This window comes from Hipposideros armiger, unplaced genomic scaffold (assembly GCF_001890085.2).
Source record: "Hipposideros armiger isolate ML-2016 unplaced genomic scaffold, ASM189008v1 scaffold_37, whole genome shotgun sequence".
Lineage (NCBI taxonomy): Eukaryota > Metazoa > Chordata > Mammalia > Chiroptera > Hipposideridae > Hipposideros > Hipposideros armiger.
This window is the reverse complement of record NW_017731387.1, coordinates 4,102,507-4,111,875: the sequence shown is the minus strand read 5'-3', so window position 1 is coordinate 4,111,875 and position 9,369 is coordinate 4,102,507.

Genomic DNA, 9,369 nt, shown 5'->3' with positions numbered 1-9,369 from the left:
GGCACAGCCTCTCTTCTCGGCTGTCTGCCGATTCTCATTACTTCACTCTAATCACAGACCCAGACTGAGGAGCATTCTATGCAGTAACTGGCCTATTGTTTTTATAAGCTAAAAATGCATTTTAATAAAGGAAAACATCCACACTGCAGGCTCCGCCATTGTCGGGTGCTGAGAAACGGGCTTCTCTTCTTGCTTCCCCAGCATCTCCCTGGCATGGGGTTAAGGGGGTGTCACGTCGCCTGGCTGGGTGGGAAGAGGTGCGGAAGCTTTCCTCGGTCTGCTTGCCTCTCCTGTCTGGCTGCCAAGTGGTTTGTCCCTGGGAGCCCGAGCTCCCTGTGCAATGCAGGGGCAGAAGGCTCCGCCTGCTGGTGGGGAGACAGGTGCTGCTGGTGCAGTGGTGGGTGAGCCAGAGGGGAGCAGGGAGCGAAGGAAGGAGGGGAGACGGGAAGGAGAAGGACCGGAGGGGAGAGCGCCACAGAAGGTGGGGCTGCACCAGGGAGCAGTAGTCTGTGCACTTTGGTTTTTCCACCCAGTCTAGGCGTTCTTGTTGGGACACTGTAGGCAGCCATGCCAGGGTCTCATCTTCACCCCAGCCCTGCTGACCACAGGTGGACGGGACACGGGCAGAAGGCAGAGGAAGCCAGGGGGAGGCGGCACAGTGCCCCTGCAGAGGCCACAGGCCAAGGAGGTGTGGCCAGAGCTGCGGCAGTGCCCGGGCAGCTTGTGGCTGTGGGCACTCAGTCCCCACAAGGGTCAGGGTCATGGAGCACAAGGCAGGCTGAAGGCGACAGGGACAAGTCAGCTCAACGCAGTGCATGATGCTGGACCAATCCTTGAGCGGGGCCAACCACAGGGACGGCGGAAATCGAGACACCTGGTCAATGTGCGGGTGGACAGCGTAGTGGATGCTGCTATTGCAGCCAAGTTCAAGTCTCTGATTTCTATAATTTTACTGAGACTCTGTGAGACCCATCCTTCCCTGGAGGAGACAGGCTGAAGTATTTAGATGAGGGGACGGTGTCTCCTATGTATTCTTAAACGGCTCAGAAAACATTCCATATGTATATCCACACATACTTGTGTGGGAGGGATGACAGGGAGAGAGAGAATGACAAAACAAATGGGGCAGAATGGAAACAACAACTGGTCAATCTGGGTGAGGCGAACTCGGGAGTTCTCTGCACTATTTTATACATTTGAAATTATGCTGGAAAAAGGTACAAAACGTCGGGATGCCCCACATCAATCTTTCCCCCAAACGCGACCATCTTCCAGTGTCCCTGACATCAACAGGCCCCAGCGGAAACCTAGGAGTCATCATCAGAGCCCCCTCTCCCTCGACCCCCACATCAAACCTCTCACCAAACCCAGTCCAAGCCCATCCCCTCTCGTGGCCTCAGCTCACACCCCCAGCCCAGGCCGTCGGCCGCTCGTCGGCCGCTCGTGGGCACCGTCCTCTACCAGAGTCAGAGTGGTTCATTTCCCGTAAGCAAGGTGAGCATGTCACACACACCAGCAGCGCAGCCCAGGGTTTCAGAGACTTCCAACCTCTCTCAGGGTTCACATCGTCCTCTGACCTACAAGGAAGGCACGACCCCGTCCCTGCCCCACTCCTTGTGTTACACGTCCCTGCGAGCCCCGTTCAGCTCCGGGAAGCCACGCTCCCTGGCACTCCCGGCTCTGCCCGCACATCCGGTCACTGCTCAGAACGCTCTCTCCCTGTTCTCCACACTCTTTCACACTCTTGGGGCCCAGTGTCCCATTAGTTCGGTCCAAGTTCCCCCAAAGGGAAAGAGCACAGCATCTATCAGCCTTCCCTGGACCACAGTGCCATGAACTTTTACTTTCGAGACTATTCAATTCTGTTACAAAAGATGAGTAAGTTTGTAGAACATACATGGAATCGTTTCAGATATTTTAAGTATAGGTAAGTATTAGCAAGCAAAAGGTTTGTTAGACACAGAATTCATAGAATGTATTAAATAAAGGTAAGTGGTTAGTAGCACATGTACCTGAAACACAGAAAGGGATGGAGAAAACAAAGGTACCTAATACTCACGATGCACTAAATGTGCATGAGACTGAACGAACAAGGGGCAATGAACGCTGAATATACATAAATGCTTAATATCCACGTGTCCTTAGCTCGCCACCCACTGGTGACGCCCATTCTGGCCTACGAGGCCTCTGCCCAAGGCACCCACACCCCCGCCTCATCAGGTGTACTGATACGCTGCGCCGTGATGGGCATTCTCGGGCCGTGTGTCTGCCAGAGCACGTGTGTCACTGTGGGCTCCCTGTGACCACAGCATCAGAGAAGGGCTGAGTGAGGAGCATCTAAATGGCGGGTGGTGTGTGCACGAGGCCCTGAAGGTTCCTACGGGAGCTTAGCAGCTCTCAGGGAGGAGGTACAGGTGGTAACTGCAATGAGACAGTGACGGCCGGTCAGTTTGAGGGAAAGGATGGAGACAGGGGACCCATGGCAGCAGAGCCAGCAAAGAGGCCAGACATGGGACGCACAGGGGGAGAGCGAGCCAGGGGACGAGAGCGGGCAGGATGCGGGAGTCGGAGGTGAGGCGCGGCGGACAGGCTTAGCGAGAAGACGTGTTGCCACCCGGCTGGGTTAAGGATTTAGCGGCACGAAGACGCTGGCGACTCCGCTGAGGACAAGCTGAGAGGCTGAGGAGGCAGCCCGGGGCTGGGCAGGGCTGCAGATGGGACACTGCACCAGGTCGCTCCAGGTAGGAGCAGACAGTCCAGTTCCGGCCGGCCGGCAGTGGGGAGGGCTCACTGGCTCCCGGCACTGGGATGTCCATTGATGGAGGTGCCGGCTCCGCTGCCGCCGAGTCCCTCAGAAGCGCCCCTCTGGGTGTGTGACTCGTGTCCTCACGGCAGCAGACGCCCGTGGCAGATCCAGGCGTCACACCCATGCCCCACAACCCACAGCTCGTCCCTAGTCACTCAGTGCAACTCCTGTGATCTTTCCTTCTTTCTAAATAAACCATTCGATTTTAGAAAATCTCAAATATATACCAGCACAATAACCCTCTGCGCACTCCTCATCCGGCCTGGCCTCACAATCGTCACCCACGGCCAAGCCTGGCTCACCCGGAAGCAGCCCCCACCTCCACCTGGCCGGCAATCTGAAGCCAATCCAGATGGATGGCCATTTCATCTGTCAGTCTATCAGCGTGTACGTCTAAAGAGGGGGATGAAAAGCTAGAAGATAGTTAAAAAGTGACTCCTGAGTAGTAGCCAATGCCAGTAGAAAAAAATAAAACCATCTACTCTAAAAATTTCCTTTGCCGAAGACAAATGTCTTTTAAAGTATTTCAAAGGTTTCAAACGCCCTTTATTCCAAGAATCTGCCTGCAATCCCATTTTAGACAAAGAAATGGTGTGAAGGAGAGGGTTGGGAATGGGGGAACATGGTGGCTTCAAAATAACCCTTTAAGGTCACACACACGTTCCCCAAAGCTAAGTCTGTAAGGCGTGGAGTGGGGAGGGGAACGCTGACTTCAGTTAACTGGAATTCCATCTCTTTAGCTAAGAAAATCGTACACAGGCGCTCCGCAGACTCCAGCAGGTTCAGTGCTGCAGAGCACAAGGACCAGGGTTCAGGGGGGCTCAGGGTCCTCTCAACTGCCCCATTCCCAGCCTCTGGTTTATCATTCCCAGTTCGTGGGGAAAATAGTTTTCATAAGAAGGATTGTTTGAAATGATTATAAGAAATATATTCCCATTCCACAATGGGAAACAGAATGTCTAAAGGTGGCCTAAGTGTGAGGCTGATAAATTCTAACACTTTCAATTTACGGTTTTCTTCTAAAGAACTCAAAGCAGCGTACAAATACTTGTTATGGTGACTATTTAGCAAGTAGGGAAACTGAGGCAGAGCACTGCAGGAAAATGCCCCGGAAGGAAAAGGGGGCAGAAGGGGAACTGGGAAGACACTACTGTGCAGGCCTCTCATCTAGAATGTTCTGCTGTTAAAGAGCCAGCTGTTAAAAAGGAAAGAAAAAACCATGCAAGGCCTAGGGGGGAAAGTGCTAAATGAGGTGAATGAAAACAATTATTATCTCGGTTAAAGCACCAAGCTTGTCACTACTAATAAATGTGTAATTAATGTAAATGCCATTATTTGTAATTTACCAATAGAAAAGGTCCATAAACTAGTACACATGGAAATCTAGATCCACTGTGAAAGGGGGGGCCCTGAAATGACAGATCAATGCCAAATTATTTCCTATTTCTGTACTAACTAATCAAATATAAACAGGTTTGTTCATAAAAAATTAAATGTGCTTTGAAATTCTTTACCGAAGCTGAAGACTCACACGGGAGAGGCTTCCGTGCTGCTTTGTGCCTTCACTTCCAGGTACACTGTAGGGAGTCATGGGCCAGGAAGACCAGGACACTGAGGCGCAAACACAGATTTGTGTCAGAAAGGCTTATCTCCTGTTTGGCTTCCACCACTTATCAGATGATGAGAAGGGCAAGTTATCGGCTATCTGTTTCCTCATTTATAATAAGAGCAAACTACCATATTGCCTACATGTTTATTTTCCAATTGAGTATCTGTGACACCAGGATGTCATGGTTAATTTATACTTTAATGTACAAAGAGTTGTTTTAAACTAAAAGTGCAACTTACAACCTCTCCAGCAGTGGTTCTCAAGCTGGGGTCATTTTGCTACTCAGGAGACATCTGGCAGTGTCTGCACACATTTTTGGTTGTCACAACTGGGGTGGGAGTGGGGAATACCACTGTCATCCAGTGGGTGGAGGTGAGGGATGCTGCTAACACCCTAAAATGCACAGGACGGCCCCCACTGAAGACTTATCCAGACAATAGTTCTGCGGTTGGAAAACTGCTTTAGAGTTATAGAAGAAGAAATAAAATAATATCTACTTAATAGGGTTGTTCTCAGAATTAAATAACGCAGGTAAAATGTTCAAAATTGTACTTAACAGAACATAGGTGTTCAATAAATTAGTCACTGCAGCGCTAAGGACAATCTAGTTACCTATTAAATAATACCAAGTCCCTTAACCTGGCCCTTCCAACAATTCTGTCCCCATTACCTTTCCAGCTGGATCCCACACTCCACGACATGAGCCTACCCCAACCCCCCGGGTCTGTGTGCTCTCACTGACAGCAGTACCCATACCTGCACACAGCCCGTCCCTCCATCTGCGATGCCTCCTTTCCACTCAGCCGGGCTCCCCTCAAGGTCCACTATAACCAGCACCCCACTTCAGGGGTCTCCTGCACAGGTCGCGAGGTGACAGGGCCCTCTCCCCGGCTTTCCTCTGCCTCCTCCCTGCACATGTCACTGTCCCAGTCACCTGGCTCTTCCGTATTTCCTGGCCTCTAGTATAGCTACACAGTTATCATGTCTCCCCCGCTGGACCATACACTCTTAGAAGAAAGGCGTGGTTTAAACCCTGCAGCTTCTGGTACTGCTAAGACCACCTCCCTTGAAGCTTTCTGCTTCCAGGGCTTCAGTATTATTATTCGCCTTCTTAATTCTCTCCCCACCTCTGACCGCTCTGTCTCCTCTTCCTCAGTGCTCCCCCACAGCATGCTAAGTGCTCATTACCCTAGATTCTGTCTAAACCATCTTTCCCTCTACCGTCTCATCTATTTCCAAGTTCAATTACACTTTATGCGCAGAAGAGTCTCAAGCTGTCATTTCTACTCTCTGCTTCTCAATCATACCCCATACCTGCATTTACAGCTGCCACCTCATTGGATGTCTCCGATAAGGTATTTGGCCAACACAGCAAGCTCAAGGTTTCCAAAAACAAAGTTTTTGGTTCCCATTCCAACTTGCTGCTTTCTCTTTCTGCCAATGGCATCGCGACTCATCCTCCCAGTCACTAAATCTCAAAAGCTCAGGTAACCTCATCCTCCTCACAACCTCAGGTGACCTCATCCTGTCATAGTCTACCTTTTCATTTAAACTGCTCCCCATGCACCCCAAAATCAGTCATTTAGAAATACTAGGGATTATACCTCTGCAACCTTTTCCTGTCTTTTGCCTCTTTCCCATTAATTTGACTTCTACCATCACAGGACAGCGGTCAGGAGCACAGAGGGTCAGACCCCCGGGTTCAGATGCCGCTCTGTAAGACGGGTGACTATGGATGAGTCCTAAACGCCTCAGCTTGTTTTATCTCAGGCTGTCATGAGATAAAATAGGTAATATATACGTGGAAGTGTTTGGCACACTGTCTGTACTCAGTAACTATCAGCAGCATTGTCATCACTTGCAGCCTGCGTCAAGCTCTCAGGCTCTCTGGCCCGGGCCCCTGCACTAACTCCCCAAACTGGCCCCTGCTATGAGTCCCTCCTCACTCGGTGCCACCACTGCCTTGACATACGCGTAAAAGTCAGTGCCTATGGAGGATTTTGACAACAAATGTGTTGGGATACACAAAGAAATGCAACAAGGTGTATTTATAATAGCAATTAATTTTATATTATACTGAATGAAGTGGTATGAAAGGGAGAATAATACTTTAAAAAGTTGAGATGATAAACTGACATGAGGAAGCCAGCCTTAAATACCATGTTAAGAACTCCAAATTCAAGAACTGAGTATGACGGTCATAAGAGGACCTGCACCCATATCCCCCAAAGGATTTAAGGGAGCAGAGCATTTCAGGCAAAGTCAGTAATATCGTTGCTTAAATGGGTTAAGCTGCTCATATACCGTAGTGGAGACAGCACAGTTTAACTTCCTCCTCTTCCACAATTTGCCTAAAGTAATTAGAGTATCTGTTTATTGGTTAAAATGCATCTAAACAAACTAATTCTTTATTTAATCAAAACTGTGCCTGCATTCTTCCACTAAATAAACTATTGAGATTTGGGCTATATGGAATATTTTTAGTGTAAAGAGAAGAATATGATTCAAAGTTTCTGACACAAGACTTCAAACTAAGTAAATACTCCATCTGCTTTCCAGGTATTACGAGCTAGCACTTTGTTTATTTTTTATGGTTCAATAACTTCATTCTATGACCACAACTGATTTCTAGCTATCATTTTCAATGACATTTTGAACATATGGTTCTAAAATTGACTGCTTTTTAATGTCAAAAAAGAAAGTTTCTTATAGAAAAACACTAAATCTCTGTCTAAAGACCCTATATCTCATTGTTAAAGAAGTGATTTTAGTAAATCAGAACAGAGTTGGACTAATTTTTTTGACTAATTGAATACTATTAGGTAATACCTTTGAAATATGTTGGGTATTAACATTTGCTGCATAACAGTGTCTGCAGCAAATGAAGACTACGTGAAAAGAAATGAAACCTTACTTTTTTTCTATTCACACCATATACATTTATACTTTGATTGTTGATTAAAGAATAAACACAACGTACAAACATAACATCCTTAATACTGTATTCATTTCTTGTTACTAAGTCACTGTCTTCAAGTCCTCTGCACTTGTTTTCTCTCCATTTTGAATATGCTCTTTCTATCCATTCCAACTGTTGCCAAGGCAAATGGTACTAAGTACCAACGATATTCTTCTATTCTAAACCATCTGAGTGAGAGTTTAAGATCTGCCCACTCTTTAAAGAAAAGAAAAAGACTTTAAACGTGTCCTAATGCTCATTTTTCAGACTTGCAGATGAAAGATTACCCTGCAGAGTGCTGTAAAGAGCACAGCTTTCTGTCAGAATGCCCTTAGCAGGCAAGCAGAACCCACCACTCACATATGTCTCACCTGGAGCAAAGTAACCTCTCTAGGGCCCGTTGCCTCATCAAATGAGGCTACCGGGAGGGTGCTGCAGGAAGAAAGGGAGCAACGCAGTAAGGGACGGGGTCTCTCCACCAATGCCACACCCTCTGGAGCCACACAGTCAAATCCAAACTCATGTCTGCCCTTGCTGAATGTGTGTCGAGCTGGAGGAAAGCTGGTTAACCTTTCTGTGCACAGGCGTTGTTTTTTTAAATGGGGAACACACCACCTACATCACAGACTTGCTGTCAATCCCGAAGGGACGCCTTACTGCAGAGCATGGAGCACAGTGCCTGGCACAGGAGAGATCCCAGGGACATTAGCGTCCTCTCACTTCCTTTCTTCCGACCTCAAGTGCTCCAGGATCCAGTAAACCTGCCTGACATACAGCGTCAGAAGGCGGGCCGTTTTCTGGGTGGGCGCCTTTGTGGATCCAGGACAACGTGTTGGCGTCCGTCCTGCAAGTGTCCTCTGCTAAGAAGGAAAGGAAGTATTGCCTTGTGCCCCCTGCCTTCCACACCAGACACACTGCTTTCCCACGCGGGTCATTCTATACATTTCCCTCTTTCCATCTTCTCTAAATACTCAAGGCGCTTTCATTTCTCCTCCAAATGGACATTAGCTTCTGTATGCTGCTTAAGTTAAAATCAAAATACACCTATTAGTCTCACTGCTGATATCAGTGGTGCCAGAATACAAAAATACGCTTACGCTCTGTGCTTCCTCCTTATGTGCTCCTCTACAATTTAGTTCCAAAGAAAGCTTTAAAATTTAAAGTGTTTCAAAATGGCTTTTTTTTATTACATTGTACTCCTAATGCCAGTTTTAAAACATTTAACATCTTTTTCTACTTCAATATCAAAGCGTGAGAATTCAAATCAAATGAAAGCTGTCATAAACATAAAATCACGCTAAAGTTGACATTTCCCTCAAAACTAATTCAAATAATTTTCCAAACCTGAGGTTCCTTTGCTAATTAACGAAAATGTGCAGTCCTGACAACAGGCAGCGGTGTATGTTTCAGCAGGAAGAATGAATTAGGTCTTTACCTACACATTTTCACCGTTCTAAAAGTGGAAATAAGCCGTTCACCCGGCCCCCCTCCCAAAAAACAAACTATATTTAACATCTGGGGAAAAGTCTGTAAATAGTAAGAAACTTTTCAGCAAATGTTTTTTACACATCCAAAATTTATTAACCGGGGCACCGAAATCTTACAAAATGCCTCTTAAAGTTATCAGACAAAATTGCCTTACAGGAGGAGGCATCTTCAAATGAAAAGCGCTCTAATTTTTTCAGCGTCCCCACAACATGGGCTGGCGAGCAGCAGCTAAGCAATTATTACAACGGGAGGCCCTTTTCCTGTTATTTTTGCAAAGACCGGGTAAAGGAGGGAGTGCTTAATTGCTAATTCATGTCAACAGCACATGCCCTCAAAAACTCTATTAAAAAAAAAATTCCACAGTAGGGATTTTTGTTTTTCCTAATCTGTGAAGCCAAAATACATTTGGAAAAAAGGAGTATGTCTGACTGGTCATACGCAATGAAAACAGCACCCTACAGCCTGCACACTGAATATTGGTTTTCTTTTTGTTTTTTGTTTTTTTTT